At 46.7% G+C, this 22,639-nt stretch overlaps 1 protein-coding gene across 25 annotated transcripts in view; it reads left to right on the forward strand.

Annotated features, from left to right (window-relative positions):
* The window catches only part of NCOR2 (nuclear receptor corepressor 2), a 335,757-nt gene that overhangs the window by 48,817 nt on the left and 264,301 nt on the right, over window positions 1-22,639 (forward strand). The window contains exon 2 of one of the 25 annotated variants that reach the window (XM_090062093.1): window positions 8,657-8,912. The exons of the other annotated variants lie outside the window; for them this stretch is intronic. The gene's annotated coding sequence lies outside the window, so the exon portion shown is untranslated. The remainder of the gene's footprint in view (window positions 1-8,656; window positions 8,913-22,639) is intronic. 25 annotated transcript variants of the gene reach the window in all.

Below are 22,639 nucleotides of genomic sequence, written 5' to 3' on the forward strand. Positions count from 1 at the left end.
AATTTAATTTAAGTTCAGAATTATGTATGGATGCTGCGTGCCCACCAGTTTCAGTGGTTTTTTCCTTTTTGGTGAGATCCCGGAGGCTGCCCTTCCAAAAGAAGCTCTCTGTCTGGCTCCAGCTGCATAAATGTTGGCTCCACACTTTAATTTTGGTGTGGCTTGTTTCCTTCCTGACTCTTTGGAAATGCTCCCCTACTTTTCAGCAATATTTCCATTTCCTGTTTGGAACTGGTGGGCCAGGAAGGACTCCAAACATTTTGATTTCTTCTCGCTCTCTTCTTAATGAATTGTTTCCCACACATTGCCCTGCTACCTTTGCATCCACATTCCTGCTTCTGTTAGGAAGCCTTTGCAGTAGTAAGAAGCAGGGGACTGGTCATTAGGGAACAAGCCAGGGCTCTCAGCAACACCGCGACCACGTGCAGATGGGCACAGTGTGCCTCCGTTTCCTCGCTGGTAATTTTGTGAAGCTGTTTCCCTCGTGGGAGTACTGCAAGGTTAATTCACCAAGGCTGTTGCAAAGTGCTTTCAGATCCTTTGATGGAGGACCCTGTAGAATTGCAAATGATTATTATGTATTTCATTTGTTTAGCTTATTCTCTGGGAACCGGTCTTGGGGTAGTGTGAGCAAGATTACTTAACATCTCACGTCAAATCTGTCATTTCAGTACTTCTGTAATGCTTCTAAGCGGCAGCACTTTGAAGATAAGTCATCGGTTTCTCTTCTAATGTAAGCATATAAGGCTGGGATGGAAGAAGCACAGGGAAGGGAGGGAAAGCCATTGAAATTACGGATACTTGAAGTCAGCAGCAATTGTGTCTGCCAAAGGAAATACTTCTCTGGCCAGAGCGTACAGTAACAACAATCTCACTATCCTGGGCAAAGTCATACAGGCGAGCTTGTATTGCATTTGAGACCGCGTGTCTGTGCAGACCTTTTGAGATGACTTTGATGTTAATAAAGGTGCATGTGCATGAATTTATGATGGTCTTAATCAGTTCCCACCTTCCCTGAAGGGGATTTTCCCACTCAAGGACCTCTGCGTTAGGTGAGGAGGTGAGTCTTTTGCTCCCCAAAGCAACTTTGCATTTCTTGTGAAGGAGCAGGGTATGGTTGCTGTTGGGACCACTTTGATGAATGTGGTTGCCTGTCACTCTTTGTTAGGCATCATTTTTAATCTATTCTTTATATCGTGGTAACATTTAAGAATTCTGCCACGGGTGAGGACTCCACGGTGGTAAGCAAACTTGGCTGACAACGTGCGAGCACTTTCGCTGACAGTAAATCTGGAGGAGCAACTGCTTGAAATGGTTGGATCTGCAGTTGAATTTCCGGTAGGATACATTAGGAAGCTGTAAGTAGAGCAGTGTGCTGTGGAAGTACACTGCCATGGGGATACCTGGGCCAGGACGTGGAAGTATACTGCCGTGGGGTATCTGTCCGCAACAAATTGCACCTTGTTTTTTTTGTAGGGCTTTTTTAACTGGCAGGTCTGAAAGTCCTTCGCAAACTTCACCGCACCCTGGGGCATCTCCCTTCACTGACCCTCTGCTTTTGCAGCTGACCAGCGATAGAGGCAAGCACTCTGATCCCCAGCGCTTGTAGGGAGAGGAAGAGAAGGCGAGAGGAAACTTTGCTAGAATCGCGGCAGCAGAGCCAGCCACGTCTTGGAGTACCACAGGCCTCTAGGGCAGAGTGAAATGCATAGCGGTGGACCCATGAGATAGCATTGCCCTTTTTTCTTCTTTTTGGACATCATCATATACGGGGGAATGTGGTGGGGTATTCTGGGAGTTTAGGTTTTGAACAGGGATCCTTGGATGTGGCAGGCAACTGAGAGAGAGGGTTTAGCCTTATGACCTCCAGGATTATATCACAGAGAGGCAGGCATATCCTGGGCTACAGATCCTGTTGCTGTAACATCATTGCACAAGAACTGAAAAGAGGCCCGACAGCTTGCTTACTGTTAAAATTGCAACACCGCTCGCAACGTACAGTAAAGAAAAATGAATTGCCTGGTGTGCGTGTGGTTTCCTGTCAGCTCTTGATTTCTGAAGGGAGTTGGAAAGCCATGAATGTTTCCTTAAATTAATAAATGGGATGTAACACTGTCTCTGGGAAGTCGTAAGCAAAGTGGCACTGCTAATTATTGAGAGCTTGCCCTGCCAGCGATCTCGTTGTGAATGGGTTAGTGCAGTTCCATTGGCTTAATGGAATTATGTTAGGGATACATTTGTCTTGATAATAGTCTACAAATGTTTTCATAGCAAGGGGAGGAAGTGTTTTGTCACAGAAGGATAAACTTTTAAAAAAGAACCAACGACACTTTGGAAAATACGATTTAGGAGCATACATCCCGTTGCAAGTCAGTGGGGTTTAGGCTCCTAAGCTACTTAAGTGCTTTGGAATATTTTAATTTAATTATTAAAAGGAATGTCTGTCTAATCTACCCTGGTTATTTAGAGCACTCTTATTGCTCATCTGCAAGCTACACGCTTGGTGTCCTGGCAAGAGGAGTTTCTTGATGGGAAGATCTCTTGCTAGGGAAGGGATGCAATGGTCCCTTTTTACTTTGGATCCATTAGACTTAGACTAAGAACTGAACTGCAAGAACAGAGATTGACTGGATGCCTGGTAGGTCTCTTCCATCATAGAGATGAATGATTTAGATTTAAAGTGTTGGTTTATGAAAGTCGGTGGGTTTGAGCAGTGGTGAGCAAGGGCAGAATTTGGTTGGGTGTAACTTTCCTTTTGCCACAGGGCGTCTGAATACAGATGTGGTCTTGGAAGCGTCGCTAGTTTTAACATGGTTTAAAATGGCTTTGGAAGTAGAATCCGCAGGTTTTAAAGTTGCAGGTGGTGTCGGGGGTAGCAGTGCTGCTGCAATTTCAATTGGGCTTTCTAGATGGCCCTTAAGCATCTCAGGACGATTTACCGCCGTCAACCTCTCTTAAAAACCAGAGCAGCACACAAAAACAGTCGCGCCATGCTGAAGTGAGTGTACGCTAGGGAGCATACCTTTTTTTAATGAGGAGAGGGAAGGCTGCCCTTCATAGCAGTGCAACAATACATTCAGCAGAGAGAGAACTTGAACCTGCGCGAATCGAGCTGGAATGTGCCTGAGCAGGTCTCTTAAACAATAAATCGTGTCAGCTGTTCGCACTCTGCAAGGTAAGAGCTACTGGAGAGACTCAAATGAAAAAAAAAATGCCAAGGCAGCTTGTCAAAGAGGCCCTGCTCAGGCTTGAGAAGAGCTCCGCGGTGCCTATTTACCACCACCCCCTAGACCAGACGGCAGCGTAGGAGCAGTTCCTTTGACACGGTGAGCCACCTGCTTTCAGGTATTGGTGAATTTTTAAGACGGGGTGAATTTTGTTAGCTTTGTTCTTTCTGAAGCTTTTAAAGGACCATTGGATAAATGTCGCTACCTGTAGAAGATGCCACCGGGTAAAGGTTTTTGGACCTGGGAAGCTTTTGCGGCTTTTGGAGAGCCTGCTGTCATGTTCAACAGGCCCTGTTGAGTAGGAGCTGGATTTGGGCTGCCCCATCTCAACCCAGCTGGGAATGGGTACAGCGGGTGGACGTGATGTGGGCCAAAGGAAGCGAAATATGCCTTCGCTGGGGTACCATGCTGAGGTGTTCAGCTTGGACGGGTCTTCGACAGTGGTTGGTACTCAGCAGTAAGCGTAAACCAGCGTTGCAATGCATGGCGAGAAAATGTGGTGAACTTTCCATCACTTACTTGGAGACTCTGAAACCAAGACTGGGCATGCCTCTCTGGAAGGGATGCTCTACTTCAACGGCACGCTGTTGTCCTAGATGTATGTGTTAAGGAGTGTCATTGAGGAGGTCAAACTAGACCATCGTAACTCCTTTCTTTGACCTTAAAATCTATGCGGTTGAGTTTTAACTGGTGGATGTTTGCTTACGTAACCAAATAGCTTGTGGCACTGAGCAACCAGAGGTTATAGGATCTCCGTAGAGACTCCCATGGGAAAATGACACTGTCCCATAACCGTTTCCCTACAGAAATGATCTCATCCTGTAAAACACCATGATTTAAAAAAAAAAAGAAAAGAAAAAGCAACGGTGGCTAACCACATAAACTGGAGAGAGGAGGCATCTCATAAGAGAAAAATGCAATTGGTCGTCCATAGTCATGTATGAATATATTAAGCTTTAATGTGAAACGATTGACTAAGATCAAAATGAGATGCTGTGCAAGTATACTGTCACAGAAGCTGAAAGTGGGTTCGGAGCTGGATGCCTACCCTACTTGGAAGTTAGTCGTGTATACACAATTAGCGTAGACAGCTGGCTTCTAGCGGCTGCTGATCTTTTGGAACATGCACCGTATGCTTGAAAAAGTAGTTGCACTAAAATTGCAGGGGGTTGGGTTTTTGTTTTTTTTTACTTGGCAGATTTTAGCATTGCTTTCAAATAATGAAAAATATATTTCGTTCGGCGACTTCATGATCAAGGGTCTGTACGTTGAAAGTCTTTCCTCCAGTTGCATGGTCTCCACATTTGGTCTCTGGCAGCAGGGAGTGAAATGTCCCTATTAAATCTGCTGTGGACATTCTCTACATTCTATTTCCCAGTTTAGTTCCTACATTAAAATCGTTACAGGACTGGGGTTTATTTTTGGCTTAGATATGCAGAAGATAAACATACACTGGTTACTATTATTAGGATCTTGCCGTAATACTAAATGGATGGGTCAAGCTCTTCTGGAGAAGATGGTGAAGTGTCTGACTCGGTCTGTCATACGCTTTCAGAAGAAGATGTGTTTTGCGATTTCTCAGTTGGTCTAATAAAAGGTATTGTTTGGGAGGCACGAGTTCTAGATTTTTGCATTTCTTTTTGTGTCAGACCAACACGGCTGCCACATGCATCTGTGACATCCAGACGTATTCGATCCCTGCGGTGTCCGTGGGACCTGGTTTCACCCCACCTCTGCTACGGCACCGAGGTTGCAGAGCTGGGTCAAGATCTTTAACGGCATTTCCAGATGCAAAGGGAAGGCTTCATTTGGCTATTCATTGAAAGCCATGGTGCATGTAGAACAGATGTATTTTAATTGAATGGGCAGGGTGCGCAACATCTTCCCTTTCTCTTTCTTGTTGGGACATTTTTAATTTCGGACTCTTCTCGGAAGGATGCGCTGATACAGGATTTAGCTCTGAATTTCGGTCTTCGGGGTTAGCCTCTGGATTTTTCCATTTTCTGAACACAAAGCGAAATAGCAAGTCGGGCTCTACTCGGGAGTATTCGCCCCTCTTTTAAGAAAGGCTGATGACCGGAGTCTGCCGATCCAGTCCAGTGTGTGTGCGTCTCCCCAGTGGTTCAGGGTTTCCCAAACCCGCCAAGATCAATGGAAAGACTCTGGCCTCTGATGGCCTTGGCTCGGGCCCCTCCTCTTGCTGTTTGTTTGTGTCTCTGGATTATTTCCCCTAGGAAAATATTCGCTTCTCCTTGCAGCTGCAGTCTCCTCTGGGGGGGATTTGATCTCCCTCCTGGGTGCTGGGCAGGCATGGGTTTTGCCTTTAACGCTGTATACTATTTCCTGGGAACGTGGGGCTGCTAACACACAACGAGGATTTTTATTTTCCCCTGCAAATTGGTCTTTCTGACCCAGTCGGAGGAGTATTGTATGGCAATCCCAGCAGTTGAGTTGATCTTCAAGGAGTCCAATTTCTTTCCTTTCTTGGTCCCTATTTAGCAGGCCTTTTGTTCCCGAGGCACGGAGGGAAAATGCTTGTCTGCTTATGTTTCCTTGTTTCACTTCTGTTTTGTGTTTTGGTGCCAGAAAGTGCTGTTTTCTGTAACGGAGAAGCAGAGCACAATACAAGCAAAACCTTGTCTTGGTTCCCGACTGCTGCAGTGTTCGGTTACAAAATCGTTCCTCTGCAAGCCTGCTCGGGACGAGAGGCGCAGTCTGGTAGGGGGAAAGCACGAGCAAACAGCCCTGCCTCTACTGATCATCAAAAAAAATTTCTTCAAATACCCCCCCCAAATCAAACTGTTTTTAAAATATGCATGACTGAACAATTCAGTTGGCTGCAGGAACTGCCTGAGATTTAATTACTGGGATTTCCATAAATCTTATCACTTTTTTTTTTCTTCAGTTTTTGCCTTTAGTTGAATTGCTATAAGTAACCGGAAAAGAATGCCGGGGAAAATACGAGAGATAAGATGTTATCAGCAGAACAAAGATGAAAGTGTCTGGGTATTGACTTTGCAGTTGATTGCTGCACAGGCTGGCATTTGTTTGCTCGTTCGAGCTGGCTCTTTTCCCGTTCTGAAATTGCTCCTTATCTCACGTCGGGTTAGTTGTTGGGACACATGGGAGTTATGAACCCCAGCTTGTAGGACGCCTCCCATCTTTAGTACTGGAAGTACCTGGGTTGCATCATCGCAGTAGAGTTTGGCCCTTTTATAACACGTTAATGCTCATGTAGGCTTTATAAAACACAGGGACCTCCTAGATGGCTCCTAGCGAAACATTGCATTGCGGCACTGTCTCTCCTGCGTGCAGCCGTCTCTTTCGCTGCCTTTCCTCGCAGGTTTTCTTTAGGGTTTTCAGTGTGCATCGCATTGCAATACCCAGACAGCTGCCTTTTGAATTCACTGGTGCCGTGAACAACTTCCTTTCCCATCTCCCAGCCTGTAATAGTTTTGGGTCAATGACAATAATTGCTTTCATGAAGACGGCATTTAGTTAAGTATTTTGGACGCGTTGGTTAACAGTTGGGAGTGTGCAAAGGCTTGTGGTCGGGCAGTTTTTCAGTGGACCCTTAAATGCTCAGTGGAGTGTAATCCATCTTCTAAAGACTTCGGAGACTGAGATGCTGATTTTTGGCACCATAGAGGTGAGGGACAAAACTCCATCCGCTGTAATTGGGGCCCTGATTTCAGCTCGAGCTCTTCCTGAAGTGAAGCGTAACGATACTCTGGCTGAGTTGAACATGGGACTTCAGGTGTGACGGCACATGTTAGACCGGAGGGGGCAAAATGTGGCCTGTGGGCCAGATGTGGCCCACCAGGCCATCCCGTCTGGCCCGCAAAGCCCCTAAAAATGTATAAAATTTATATTTATCTGCCCCTGGCTGCCTGTCTTGTGGCCCTCGATGGCTTGCCAAAACTCAGTAAATGGCCCTCCACCCAAAATAATTGCCCCTGTGTTAGACAGAGGGGAGTAGGTGCTTTATGGATCTACGTATGTGGCTCGGCCCTTAGGACTTGTGCTGGACTAAAGTGGATTATAACTGAGCTTTTGCATTGGGATTTTGTAACAGGGTCAAACATGTCTTTCTAATATATATGTATATTTTTCTTTTGCTTGGTCAGCTTCTTTACTTTTTGGTTCAGTCAAAACGTGACCTGGATGATGTTGGAACCTTACTTCCATGACTAAGGCATCTACTTCTTGTTAGCGCTGCAAAGAAGCAAAAGCAATGTGTTAGACTGTTTTTAACTGGTTTTGTCCCAGTGTCTTGAAAGTCTTGTTCAAGGGAGCCTCTTTAAAGATGCATTCTAGTAGGAGGTGTCGCCAGCCATTTTTTTTTTTTAAATGGCTAAAATCTTAGCTCTAGGTGGAAGGCATTAAATAACACTTTAAAGCTGCATAAGGAAGCTTGTATTTTAATGTTTTAATATCTTGCAGATGCTCCAGAGTTGGAAGGCTTTATTTTATGTTTAACAATGGCTGGTTGGAGCTGCTCCAGAGCCGTAAAGAATAGTCGTCTTAATTAAGGCTTTAAGTTGAAGGAACAGTTTGCGTGTACAGTATGGCACCACTTAAACTTGCAGCAGCGTTCTGTCGCTGCTATTAAAGGCTTTTTTTCTTTCTTTTTTTTTTTAAACATCCTCTTTCTAGGTTATGTCTGTGTGTGAGATCATCTTTGTGCACGCGGAAGCAAAGTAGGCTCATGCCAGAATAGCTCGTGTCTCGAGCCACTTCTGTCGAGGGCACTTTGTCAGCCCCTTCCAGCCCTTCCCTGCCATTACTGTGACGTCCCTAGTCTGGCGAGAGCGACGTGGGCATCCTTCTTCCAGGTGGATGCCAATGATTGTAGGGGAGCATCAATGGGCTGGGGGTCCTCCTCTTTGTTCCTCAAGCACGTAGACTTCAGGGAAAGACCGTTAGACGCTCAATTAAAAATTTAGTTTCAAAGCTGAAGTCGCCGTAATGATGAGGTTTAAGAGAAGCGGGTGCATGGTGGTTTGAGGTGGACCAAACTCATTCTGGCCAGGGTCACTACCTCTTTCAATACGTGGAGAGTACCATTACTGAAGCTCATTGGGGTCACGCATGCAACTGTGGTATGAACTCCCAAAGTCCTTGAGCCTGCTCCCAAAGTCTCTGGGAGGATTAAGCTCTGGCTTGCTTGTCTGTCTGTAGGTCGAGGTGCAACCCTGGAATTCATCCATTTATTTTCCCCCAGAAAAATAGAAACCTTTCAGATGTAGAAATAAGTGCTTGAGAGCATTTACTGGGGAAGTCTCTTACTTCTGCTGCTTCTTACTTTGTGGGACTAGCACGTCTTCTAGAGGTGTACGTGTGATTTTTTTTTTTTTTTTTTTTTTTTTTTTAATCAGTCAATCATATAGTTTTCTGACAATACGGATTTCCTTGCTTGATTCTCACAGTTGCAAAATGTGAATTCAACTTTCCGAAGCATCACGTCTAATTTGGGCCATTTGGGGAGTTTTGCAACGAAAGCCAGCATCTGCCAACGCTTGCCACATCCCAGCATGTGCTAAGAGGTGGCGAAAAATTGCCAGCTCCTTGTACAGGCTGTAAGTGTGAAGGTTCGCCCGGTTCTGTGGGAGAAATGCAGCATTAAAGCCAAGATTGAACAGCGGCCCGCTCGCGAGCAAGACCTGCTATTTTGAAAACGTCGTGGTTTGTATTAAATGTTTCTGCCGTCTGTTTATACTGGTACAGTGAGCAATTAAGCCTGAACTCTGAGCGGTGTTGCCACCCTCAAGCAGTCAGAAATTGCAAGTCATGGTCCCCAAAGTCATGAGTTCGTCATAAATAATAAAAGTGTTTTCATTTGCCTACTGGATTTTGACCCTGTAGGGTGCCATTGGGTCATATATTCACGTTTAATTGTTTATTTATTTATTTATTTTTTCCTCTGCAGTTGCAAGGGATGTAAGCTGAGGTTGAGTTTTTTTTTTGGTATTTGTAGTCTGAAAGCTGGGATTTTCTACCCATTTTTTGCCTTCTGGATAGGGTTGCCAACTCTGAATCTATTCTGGGAGGTTTCCGAAATGCCGGCGTGCCCACGGTGCTCAGCACAACGTGCCCATGTGCTTGCGTATATTAGTCATGGAGTACGGTAAAGGAAATGCACGTTACTATTAAAAAATCTACGGGACTACTGTATAAATCAGATTCAACATTTAATATTAATTTTAACGAATGCCCTATCATTGATTTCCTGGGTACTCGGCAGTCTCCTGGAGATTTTGCTCTCATTCCTGGAGACTTTAGGGCAGTCCTGGAGGGTTGGTAACCCTGCTTCTGGAGCAGAGGCTTTCAGAAAGGCAGCAAATATTGCAGACTCGCAGTCCTTCCCTTTCCTTTTTTGTGTCCTTATGCCAGGGTATTTAGCAAAACTTGCAGATTCGCTGGAATCTGACAGGCCATGACCACCGCTGCTGTGGACTTGAACTTGTGACCGTGCACCTTGGCGCCGAGGCCGCCCCAGCCCTCCGTAGACTTGCAATAAAACCATGAGAGTCAAGAGCACCTTTTTAAGTGTGAAAAAGAATGGGCCAGTTCTGTTTCATGGCAGATTGGCCTGGTGGGTTTTGTTTTTTTTGTTGTTGTGTTTTTTGGTTTTTTTTTTTTCAATCCGCCCATGCAAAATTCAGTAATTTTGTGTAGGATTGCCCAGTCCTCAGTAAGTGCAATTCATGCTTTTGCAGAGCCAGCACATTGCCCATTGCAGCACTTAAGTCCTATTTCAAGGCCTTAAATTGGATTTAAGTGATTTGTAGGCCTTCGTGGCGGTGAGATTCAACCTAGTGGGTCTTTTCGGCAACCTTCAGTTCTGCCGCATCTTGGAAATAATGGTGGTATTTTTGACACTGCAGTGTGCTGGCTGCAGTGTGCCCACTCTACATGACTTGGGCCCTTGACCACGTGTTGCATCTTCTCCTGTTGGTGTTATAGGAGCTGATGGGACTTGACTCATTTTCACGGGTGAAATTTGCTTCAGTTGCAACTAAGGCGTCCTGTTGTACACGGCCCCCTTCACTGGGGTAGTGGTCTTGGGATGTGGTAATACTTGGGTGAGTATGTAAACTATTAGCATGACTGACTGCTCTGCAGCATAGACCCGCGTTACTTCTGTCTGAGGTGAGGTTGACCTGTTTTAGTGTATTGCTGTAATTTGCCGTCCGTGCCTAGAAAAGATAGACTGGGTCTCCCCAAATTAGCAGTAACTCCTAAAGTGACTGGCTTACCTGCTGTGCAGAGAAGCGGATGTGTCCCAGGAGTGTTATCGTCACATGTGAGCGAGGGCAGTGCCAGCACGGACCCCACAGCTCAAGCGCAGCTAGGTGGGGGCACCTTTGCCACGCTCCCCAGAAGCGGGGATCGCTCGACTTAACTCTGCTCTAGTTTTACTCCAACTCGGCTGACCCGCTTAGCAACAAAATCAAATAAAACCATTCAGTCTGCGGCGATTACTGTGAACGCTGGCACTTGAAATCCCTCCCGGCTGGGATTTATTTTGCAGCGAGAAGAAATCAGGCAATCCATTAAAATGGAAATGTGCCCGACGTGTGAAAAATGCAGCGCGATTCGGAGGAGGTGAAGAAACGGGCCCGTTTTTATTTATTTATTTTTAAGAAGCGCGGCTACTCATTTTAAGCTTTGAAGTGGCAGATGATCCCCTTGAGTGTGTGCAAGAGGGCGCTCTGTTGCATATCGAAATAATTTGGGTCGCAATGCAGGAAGGAAATGGTTAAGAAGGAGAGGCTGTTGAGTTGGGTTAGCTGTAAGATAGCTAATATTTTAGAGGTTTTTAGAGCTGAGCTATAAAAAGGCCGAGCAGTATTTCAGTTCATCCATTGTCTGCTTGAAGCCAGCCAGCGTTACCATGACTACAAGGAATTATTACTCACTGCCAAAGCTGGAGGAAAAGCTCATACTTTTGGCTTCCAAACAGGAGGGGTGGACTTATGTAATCCACTGTGTTTATAGGCTGAGACTGGCAGGAGCATTGAGAAATAATTACAGGCTTTCCATTTCATTTCCAGCTTGGTTTGAAGACTGTGTGGCCTCCTTTTATTTATTTATTTACCTGTTTGCAAGTTGAGCTGGCTGGTTCGGAGATGAGCGGGCCCCGGTAGGTAATGCTTAGGGGTAAGCGTGGCTCGTGGTGAGCCGCTCGAGAAAGTGCTTCTTGTCCGTGGCTCGCGTTTTTAACGGGGGCTTGCAACGAGGCTGTTGGCACGTGCCAAAAAGAAGTTCCTTTGTAGAACAAGGATTTGGCCCGGTGAAGAAAGAGGCTGGCACTGAAGTGTTGGAGGCTGAGAATGCACTTTTGTGGTTTCCCAGAGGTGGCCAGTGGCGCATGCATGGGTTTTATCTCCTTTTTACTGTTTTATTTTGTCTGAGAGGGGGTATTTATGTTTTTATCCTGCTTGTTTTATCTGTGTGGAGCATTCTGATTTCTTCCCCCCTCCGCCTGGGAGCAGGGTGTGGAGGAAAAGTTTCTTTTGTGGAGCTCTTTGCTTTCTCAGCTGAAGGCAGATTCGGTGACTCGAGCACTGCTGTTCTTGGTGTTTCATGCTTTTGAGAGGTGGCTCTCCACATTTGTTCGTAGTTAATGCTGGTTTGTTCATCCTTGACAATCCACACATGATGGCTTATTTTGGGTTTGCCTGACAAGCATTATGCGTTGTCTTAACTTGGGTCAAGCCACTGGAAGTCTGCAACTGTTCGGGTTTTTTTTTTTTTTTTTTTTAAAGATGGCTGTTATTTAAATGGAGATACGGCGGGTAAAAGCAGATCCCGAGCTTCAGTGCCAGGTGGTATTTGCAAAATGTCCCAGCGGTGAGACAGTAGTCAATAGCCAACTTCATGCATATGTAATGTTTTTTAATTTTGGTACTTGGTGAGGCGTTGCAGGATTTGTTGTTGTAAATGTGTGGTTGGGTAATGCAGTCCTGTAGGTGGGGCCACATGGAGATACTGGATTGCATGTCCTTGGTCAAATCACTTCCCCTTCCTGTAGATTTCCTGTTTTTATCAGAGAAAACATGGATTTCCTCTCTTAACAGAGAAACCAACGGATTTCCCCCTTTGCGATGAGCTCTGCAGGCAGGCTGAGTTCCAGCCTGCAAGAGCTGATTGCAAAATGGGTGGGAAAGCCCCAACCCTGCCTAGAGGAGCAGGGAGAAGGGGAAGGGCGAGACCTGAGGATTTTAGTCTGTCCCAAGTTTTGGGTCAGTCTTGCTTTCTTTCTAGAGCCTGTGAAGTGGTAAGTGGGGCTTGTAGGGGGCTGGGGGTGGCGCGGTGACTGGCAGGGCTGGGGGGGGAAGCTGGCTGGGGGCTGAGGGAGTGGAGAGTTTTGCAGCCGGCTGGGAGCTGGGAGGTTTGCACCCATCTGGGAGCAGGAGTTTTGCAGCCTCCCCTCTCCTGGCCGGAGTGCCACACTGGCTGCACGTGGAACCCGAGTGGTGCTATTGGCCAGACTGGGCTCAGCTCCTCCATATACAGTTTCCCTTAAGGACCGATAGTGCAACTCACAGTCCACATGCAGCTGGCTCAGGGGCCTCTCTACATCTTCCCCGTGCACCTCCCCACTCCCTCAGCCAGCTCCCAATGGGATTGTGTCCAGTGTCCATGCAGGCACACATGCATGTACAGATGCCTACACACATGTACACCCATAGATGTGCACATGGGTATGCATACATATGTATACATGCACAGGTGCACACATGCACATACATATATGCACACACAAGAGAGGCGTACCAGGAGGGCTGGGGAGACTGTAGCGGGGAGTGAAGGGCACCAGCAGGGCCAGGGGACTGTGGGGGCCTTTAATTTTAATAACAGATTTCGGGTTTTTTATCAGAGAATTTGCAGTTTTTTTTATCAGAGAAAACCAGGATCCCTGGTGATCAGAAACCTGTTCAAATCTGTAACGCAACAGATGTTCAGCGCACATAAACCACTTTCAAAATGACTGAAACCAGTTTAAGATCAGCTTGGGTGGATGTAGTATCCAGGCTGAACTGATTTAGGTTAAATTGGTGTATTGAACTTCTGTCCCAGGTCCCCTCCAGATTCACATTAACTCTGTCTCCCAGCATCCCTGGGTGTGTTGTACCTCCCCCACAAAACCCCAGTCCCTCAAATTGACCTTGGCCCAAGCTGTTTGCTGCAGCCGAGCAGAGAGGCGTGCTCTAGCGCCCTCCGGCTTCTGGCCTGGGTCACAACAGGCATGTGGCTGCATTTCTGGAATCAAAAGTGAATGTCTGTTCGCTTGCTTATCGGTTCAATCTATGCATCTTAGATTAACCTGCGGAGATTGAATCAATTCAACCTCGGGCCTTTTTGAATGTCTGTACTTAAATCTGTTTGTCTATCAACAGAGCCAGACTTTCCCTTTGCAAAGTGCTTTGAGATCAGAGGTGGAAAAGTGCACAAAGGCAGCTGCTTTGGTTGGTGGAAAGAGGGTGCCATGCCATTTTGAAAACTTGCTTTTGGAAGGAGAAGGACTTTGGAGCGCTGCAGAGCGCATGTAGTTTTTTAATCCGTTCTTTGTGCAAGGTTGATGCACAATGTCGTTGTGTTCAAAATCCTTGCTAAAGTGCTGACTCTGTCGAGATTTTCCTCATTGTATGGTGGACAAAGATGTAATAGTCATCGCGCGACGGCATGGTCTGTGGTTCTTTTATAAAATAGACCTCAGTACAGTTCTTTGTACGCTGTGCAGTCTTATCGACTGAACTACTTGTGTCAGGAAAGTTATGATCACGTGCTGGTATTTGTGCAGTCGGGCCCAAGCTGGCTACCCGTAGAGATGGTGTGGTTGGCTCGGACAAAGTGTCCTCAGATAACCCAAGTCAGAAAGCAGCATCAGTGGAGGGTTTGCTTCCTGCCTCCTTCCTTTAGGTATAGTCTGGAGTTTCAGGGGTTAAGAGCCGTTTGCTGAGTGCAGAACCTTTGGAACCGTTCAAGTCAGCGACTGTTGAAACCGACTCCGCTCCCGTTGCCAGCGAGGCCCGTGGGTGCGTACACAAAATAATCCAACGATATAATGGGTGTCTAATGCTGTTACCACAGCTACGAAGGGACTCGAGTGGAGTTAGATGCGTTTCTTCAAGTTTTTATTCCTGGGATTCTTGCCAAGACGAGCTGCGTTCTGTTCTGTTAGGACGTGCGTAATGTATGTGTGAATGTATAATGTGAATATATAAAATGTGTGAATATAAGTTGGGTAAAAAAACAAAAAACAAACCATGTATAAATTATAGATGCATCCATAAATTATAGGGGTGTCCGTGTGATGCAGTCTGTGTATTTTGTGTGTTAAAGCAGTGGTTTTCAACCTGGGACGGGCATACCCCTGGGGGGGTATAGTGTTTCGCCAAGGGGTATATATCTGGATTTTAATTGTGGCAGTGGCGTGTCTGATTGGTTAAAGGGCAGTAAGTAATGGTGTTGTTGTGCATTGATGTTTGTGTCGACACTGTGCAGGGGGTGTGAACAGAGATGCGCTGGCGGTAGGAGGTGTGAGCGGCAATATTTTGCAGGTGAAGGGGATATGCAGGGCAAAAATGTTGAAAACTACTGTTTACAGGAATACGGTGGGTGATTGGCATGTATGGTGGGTGATTACAAATCTGACTGATTTTGTAGGTCTGTGGTACAGACCATAACTATGACCTGTGTTTGGCCTGTTCTTGGGTATCTGAACTGCAGGATGAGGGCTTAAGTAGCCAACATTAGCACCCGCCTCTTGTTAGTGCATGCTGGCATATTGGTTAGCATTTCCCTTGGAAATGGGCTCCTAAACTAGGTTGCAGAAGTTCATGACCTAACTCTTTCTTTCAACTACCGGCCCTTAGCTTTGGTTTCCATGCTTATTGCGTGCAGTACGTGCCCAGCAGAATTTTGCTGGGTCTGCCCTTTTTTGGGTTTTTTTTGAGTTGCAGTTCCCCTCTCTCCCTTGATGTAAATTGAGGGGTGGGAAACGTGACCTGGCGACTCCGTGCTGCAGTGCTCTTGGTCCTGCTGTGCCCTGAAGGATGAAGGCTGTAGTTTCTAAGTGAACTGGCTTTACTTGATCCCCATGCAGGCTGATCGGGCAGGGTATTTGGGTAGACTAAGCAATTTCTGTTGTAATGTGGGGTGGTTATTTGATGGCATTTGTTTTGGCCAGAAGTCCAGTGTTTTGGGGGTGGATGTGGGTAGGGGAGAGGTTGCATCGTATGTCCAGGCACATGGTCTGTCTCTTGGGTGACAGGCCTATGGGCACATGCTGTTCCATTGAGTAACAGGGTGAAATCGGTGCCAGCCTAAAATTACTTTTCCAGGGTGGATCGATTAAGACTTAGCCACTGAAATTAAGAGGTGTCTTATCTTGCATAGGCCAAAGTATTATGGACTCGCAGGCTCAGACTTGGGGCCAAGAAGGAATTTTCCCCCAGGTCCGATGGGTAAGGAGTGAGTGGGTTTTTGCCATCCTCTGCACCAAGGGGCACGGTCCTCTTCTTAGGGTCATCTAATAATTTTGTGGCAGGACATTGGCAGCAGCCTTGTCTTCTCTTCCCTTTAACTGTGGCTTGTTGTAGGGTACTTCTTTTTTTTATTTTTTTTTATTGCATGCTTTGTAGTTGTGAGGCGTGACTGGGATGGGAGAGGATGCTGATGCAAACTCTGGGGACGTGGAGCTGATGGCTTGAGAAGCTTCTTCCAGGCCTGCGTTCCAAGACCAGATCTGCATGCGGTGGCTTAGTCGAGCCCTACTTGGTCCTAGATAGAGACTCAAAAACAGAGGGCTGGAAACTTGCTTCCCTTGTGCAACAGTGGATATGATAGCTTTTGAGGCCATAAAGAGGCCAGCTGTGTGCCTTTAGGGGCTATTGTTTAACCCATTTTGTTCTCCCAGCCTTGTATCAGGGGACACACAATTGGTTTCACTCTGAGCGGGACGCTGTGGTTTTCAGAATCGAGCACTTTGCGTTTTCAGCCAACATGAGCTTGGCTTTACCAGTGCATCCCACCACTCGATTGTAATGTGATGCAGTGCAAAGACTGGGGCCTTTATCGTGCCTGTGTATGCACGGGAGGTGGGGGGCAGCCTGTCTTTTATGATGTGTAAATCCATTTTCAAAGCTACGTAATAACCAGTGGAAGGAATGCATTGGAAAAGGGCTCAGGACTTGTTTTCATTTCGGCGATAAAGAGACAGGAGCCAAGGGAAAAGAGCCACCGGTGCTTGCAGCGCGTTGCAAAACTTCCAGGAATGTTTCCCCTTGCAGATGTGGGATTTGTTGGAAAGAGCAACCATTCTCTGCTTTAACATGGAAAATAGCAACTCGCTGCTTAAATATGAAGAGAGGGAGAGTTGGATGCCCACGAAGGACCAAATCCTGTCTTGGGATCTGCATCGGCTTGTAGCGAATAGGTGTTTGCGTCGTGTCTGAAGCATATCAGTCGTCCTTCCTGATGGTAGGGGGATGAAGTTGGAATACCTTTCCATCTTCTCGACAGGTCTGAAGCAGTTGCTGTTGCACACTTTTTCCAACATCCTTTCAATAAACCACCCCTTAATTGCCACGGCTCTCCTGCTGACCCCCCACCTCAATCTGCTCCTTGCCAGACTGGTTAGGTGTACGGCAGGAGTGCTACCCTGGCTCATCACTAGCTTGTCTGGCTTTCACATCTTGCAAGGAACAAACAGATCGGAGAACTGGATCCGATCGCTCCGGAGAGGAGAACTGTTCCCCGGAGCCCTTTCTAAAGAAATAAAAAGGTTCTCCTTCTCACGGCTTCTCTTTGAGTACAAGCACTTTACCCTCCCGGATTCCCTACAGGCTCCTCATACTGCTAAAATTGAAACATCAAGATGTCTGAGGCAGCAGGAATTACCATCAGTGTTTTGACACCTGGAGGTACAATTTCTATTAGCTTTTATATAAAAACAACACCAGTTTTGCCAACAAGAGTTGTGTTAAATAATGCATGAGGAGCCCGCTCCTGACAGTAGGTATTCTTCTTCCGCGCTCTCGCATTCGCGGATAATGACTTCGGTTTTGTGACCGTCGAAAAGGCAGGGAGGAGAGGGATGACTGAAGTAGTAATTTGGTGCGGGTGCACGTGGGGAAATAAATGCCTGAGGAGAACAGCAATTATCCTGTTTGCTAATAAAAATGGGGAGGTGGGGGGAGGAAAGGGAGGGGAGCTGCTGAAGCACGGGCTTTTCCATCACTCCTGTCAAGTGTTTTGAGTGATCGGTTTTTTTTTTTTTGAAGCAGTGGAGCGAAAGCTTCCCTTAATGCAGATCCTTGCTGAACTATGTGAGCTAATATGGGAGGGAGCTGAGCCGCTTGGGCCGTCGGACGAGCTCAGTGGGATACCGGAAGGCATTGGTCCTCGGGGCTCCTCTTTTTGTCCATATTCAACTTGACACCGAGCGTGCACACTTTTTCATTGTGGCTGGGGGAGGAATGAGCGCTGGGCCCAGACTACGTGGCTGCGGTTATTAGCAGTCAGCATCTGAAGGGTAGTTTTGACATCTCGAACCTAATAAGCCGCGCTGCGCTCAGGAGCCTGTTGGTTGTTTTTTTTTTTGGTTTTTTTTTTTCCACCCAGAGATGCTTTGACAGGAGAGTAGAGTCCCCGTTTGACATTTCTGTCATCTCAACTAAAGAGTGAGATTACGGTAAATTGGATTAAGTGAAGATCTTCCTCAGATGTTTGTGGTTTGGGCTGATTTATAGATAGATGTCATTTGAATGTCGTTCTGCATCTTAAAAGCATCTGCTTGATGGTTGTTCTAACATTTATTACTGGAAATAGGCTGTATTCGGAGGAAAATCTTGAGCAGAAAGTAGGCTGCCCGTGACAACTTTACCTCTAGAGTGGGGCACAAAGTCTGCATGATGCTGTTCTTCTCACTTTTTCCCAACCATTTAGTGCCAAAGTGCATAACTGGATGCTTTTTTGCTTTTTTTTTCATTTGGGCTCCTTCACTTGAACCAGTGTTACCTTCTGCTAGGAGTTGCACTGCTTTTCTTTTTCTTTTTTTTTTCTTCTTTTTTTTTATACTGTGCTTTTAAAAGGGCAAAGAAGGAGCTTGTTCAGGATTCAGAATCTACATGCCTTCTTGCTAGACCAGTGGTTCCCAGTTTGTGGTACAGGTACCATCAGTGGTACATAGTCACCCTGCCAGTGGTACACATTTACAGATTTGTTACAACGACTTTATATGACAAATGTTTCCTGGTGGCGCTTAAAGTTGAACTGAGAAATATGCTGCATTTCCTTCTCCTTCTCCAGTTCAGGGAAGCAGGAACAGCCCCACGGTCCCAGGCCAGAAGCCTCTTCTAGTTGTGAGGGCAGGGCTGGGGGCCTGATGCTGGGTCCCGTTACTGGCTTTCCCTGGGTCCTACTGCCCCTGGCTCCTGTCATCTTTGACAGGCAGCCAGAAGCAAAATAAATATTAATTTTTAAAAATGTTTTAGGGGACCCACGGGCCGGATAGAATGGCCTGGTGGGCCAGATTTGGCCACCGGGCCGTATTTTGCCCACCCCTGTGCTATATCAAGTGCTCTGCCTCGTTAAAGCAGTTCTCATTGGCAGAGCTACAGTGACGTTTGTGCCACTTGTTCTGTTGTAGTGTCCTAAATCGCGGATTTGCCATCCATGCAAGAATCCCAATGCATCGCTCCTTAATGCACACAGTGGAGTAAGTGAGCGAATGGCCTACAGATCGATGGTTATTCGTATGAGACGCTTGGGATGTTTGGCACATCTGGTTGTGGCTGGTCAGCGCTGTTAGGAGAGAACAAATGTTCTGCAGCGGAGGCTTTGCAGAGAAGAGCACACAATTAGCCTTGTGTTTGGTGGTGTTGTCTAGAGGCAGGTGTGCTGTGGTCATTAATTGCTACTCCAAGGTGTCTTCTTGGGTTTGCCTGCCTGCCTTCAAATTCTGCAAGTTAGTGACATTGCAAGGAAATGTCATCTTGCGGTTAAAATGGATATTAGAAGTTTCAGGTTAGTGTCTCCGCCTTGCCACTTGGACTTGTCAGCAACCTTGTTCCTTAATTTTCAAGTTTCCCTCTTCTTTTTTTCCCCCCCATATGTATCAATGGTAGAACATGTGAATGTTGAAGTGTTGTGTGTGTTTGTATGGACTGACTCATCAGCACTGCCTCTGGCCAATGAGGTAGCACAGGACTGCTTCCCATGTTCAAGCTTGCTGTGTAGACAGAAATCCAGGTACTCACTTGAATGATCTGATCGGGCAGGGGCAAGTGCATCTTGCCTCCTGGCTTACAAAGGATAATGGCAACCTGGCCGTATTGTTTTAGGTACAGGGTGGAGTTGGTTGGCAGAGCTGAGATCCTTGTGTTCACCATATGGTCTGACAGCAGGTAGAGGGTTTGTGCTTGCGTGAGTGGGGAGATTAACAGGGTTCAGGCTCTAAAATGGTAGGAATAAGAACGAATGGACTTGGACACAGTCATTTGATATGTGCCCCTCCTCGCTTACTGGGTAGAAGTGAGCCGTAGGCAGCTCTGAACTTGAATTTGTTTTAAGATGGCAGGTTGCTTAAACATCAAAGTACAGAGGCAGGCGAGAGCAGCCCATGCAAAGTCGTCCAGCAAGAGTAAAACTTGGCACTTCCCCTGAAACTGAGAAACGTTCGTCAGCACATACATTTTATGCTGGCTGACTGGGAGAGCAGTGGCATACAGAAAATGTTTTTGCTTTTCTGTGTTCATGTTTCTGAAAGAGCTTGTAATGGTCATCCTATCTATCTGATCTCCCGTTTTCTTTTCTTGAGCATACATATGCATTCTGTATGGCTTTTGCTGCTTCGACGGCATAAGAGCTCCTGATGCTGCCTGGAAAACTGCTGATGCCTTGTGAAAGGCTAACATCTTTATGCCCTGCAGGTTTTTCTGATGCTACAGGCAAGCTATTTACAATCGTTCTTTGTTTGCGCTGGTGTACACTTTTAACGGTCCTCTGACTGTGATGTCATCGGCAGATAGGTGTGATGTCGCAGGAGGGCTGAAACAGATGCAGGTGTTGTTGGCAATGATGAGAAGTGCAGGAATCCTATTGAACCCAACCGTTCTTAAATGACACGTTTAATTTTAATTTCCAGCCGAGACTGGAAAACGCTTGATTCAAGCCCGCATGAATGGAGCCTCAGCTTCAAGATGGGCACGACTCAGCGCGAGCTTCTGAAAGCCCAGCTACCAGGCTCAGGGTCGTTTTTTCAGCTAACAAAGCTGGCAAAGCTGCTTCCACCACCAGTCTCTTCTTTTCTTCTATGATTAAAAAGTTTTTTAGGATTCCTGCACCTCTAGATGTCCAGTGTGATACTGAGAAAGACCTGGAGATGGTTGAAGCAGGGCTCAGCCATCACCCGGAAAGGAAGAATGGGCTTGTGGCTCAAACGAGTCCACCCTTCCTTTCTTGTAAGTCCTGGCTGCAGTTCCTGCCTTTGCTGCAGATGTTCACTGGGAATCTGGGCATGTTGCGTAGGGCCAGATCCTATCCCACGTGTTGGATGCCTTAGCGTCTTCTCCTTGTGCTTTGCATGAGTCCCTTAGAAACCTTCAGAGCAAAAGAAGGCAGGTCCTCCTGCTTCTCATTGCTTTTGGGCTTTGGTCTTTAGGGAGATGATGGCCTGTTTACTAACGTGGAGGTGTGCGTGAGCATCTCTGATAAGTCTTGAGCGGACTGGACTCGAATCCCGTTCGATGCCTGCTCAAGTGGAACAGGTCTGGCCCTTGGTTTCTGTCCCTCTCGGTTCCCTTTTTGGAATATGAGGACAATGCTTAACTGTTCGAATTTCAGGCTCTCCAGGGGCTGTCTCTTGCTAGGTGTTCCCATGGTGCCGTGGATAAAGTGCTTTATTGAACTATAGTGGGAGTGCGCCAGACCCCACCTTCCAGCAATGTTTCACTTCCACTCTCTGTGAACCGCACAGCGGGGCAGGGTGTGCCACCCCTTGTGGCAACGCTCTGCTTTCCACCCGTTGTTATAGCCATGTAAGACTGCTTTTTTATTTCCACGAAACCACTCAATCAGGGGCGAGGAACGGAAAGAAATGCGGAAGTGCAGGGTCATGTGCTCTGAAGTGCTCCATAAAACGTGCCAATGACACATTTTTAAGGGGGAGATGGAGTGAAGCAAGTATTTTTTGGGGGGTGTCATGCCGTTTATTCAAACTATTTTTTTTCCCCCTGGGTGATACGATTTTGTGTGCAAGATATAAAATTGTAATCCTGCTTTAGTGGTTGATCTTATCCTAGCTAAGTATGCTGTTGTTGCATAAGAGTGGTAACCTGAAATCATCTTTCTGTACGAGTTGAAGGGTTTCGTCCCCTTCTTCCCCCTCCTGCCATCCACCCCCTTTGGTACAGTGGCACGCTTGGATTTGTAAAGGTTTTGAAGGTTAGAGAGTTCATTTGGAAACCTGGTGTCCCTAGTAATTAACCTTTGGAGTGGTGTGTCTGAGGCATTGGTAGTGTAAGGGGAGGTGGGTTATTTTTTTGACGGCCACAACACCTCCCGCCCGAGCAGAATTAAACAACAGATTGCCCATGCCTCTTCCATGGTCCTGCTATTCTGCAGGCAGCATTTAGGACTCGAAATATATTATTTGCCCAAGTTGCACAACAGAGCTGAAGATGGCTGGCAAAAGAGAAAAGGAGTCTGGATGTACTTCTCTCTGAAAGAGGACTTTTTAGAGAGGATTGGGGTGTTGGACAAATGGCCCAGTCTTTTGGAGCAGAAGCTGCGCCACGTTCCTCCTGGTTTGACATGGCGTTTTCAAACCCTGACCAAGCTGGCACAGCTGTGAGTGGGAGGGGGAGGGGGTGATTCATGTCATCAGCTGAAAAATGAGAAACGTCTGCTGGACTCATGATTTTGTCTGACTTTTTTTTTTCAAATTTAGGTCTGTAAAGTCATCGGCGACTTAGCTGTTCATGGGTGACTGGTGCCTCGCAAGTTTGGGGGGCGCCAGATCCCCAATGGGGGGCATCCCCCAGCAGCTGATTGCTGAACCAGCAGTGAAACCAGAAGTGCACTTCCAGTTTTGCGGCTGGCACTTCCAGGGGGTGTATGGCCCATCTCAGGGGTGCACATGCAGCCCCTACACGTCACCGGTGTTGCTGTTGATCCCATCCCAACATCTGTCACTGTAGTCCATATGTGTGTCCGTGGTAGTCTTACCTAGTCCTATTAGTCGTGGGCTGGATGTCCCACATCCTTGCTTTTACCCCTGATGAGAGAGCATACTAGAGGAAACCTCAGGTCTCCCCGGGCCTGGGGTGAATTCACTGCTTTTTAAAGAGCAATGCCACACGAGAGCTATAAAACTGCATTAGGTCCATCAGAGAAGTGCA

Source organism: Crocodylus siamensis, chromosome 9, assembly GCF_052110815.1.
Source record: "Crocodylus siamensis isolate JL-2025a chromosome 9, ASM5211081v1, whole genome shotgun sequence".
In the NCBI taxonomy this organism is placed as follows: Eukaryota; Metazoa; Chordata; order Crocodylia; family Crocodylidae; genus Crocodylus; species Crocodylus siamensis.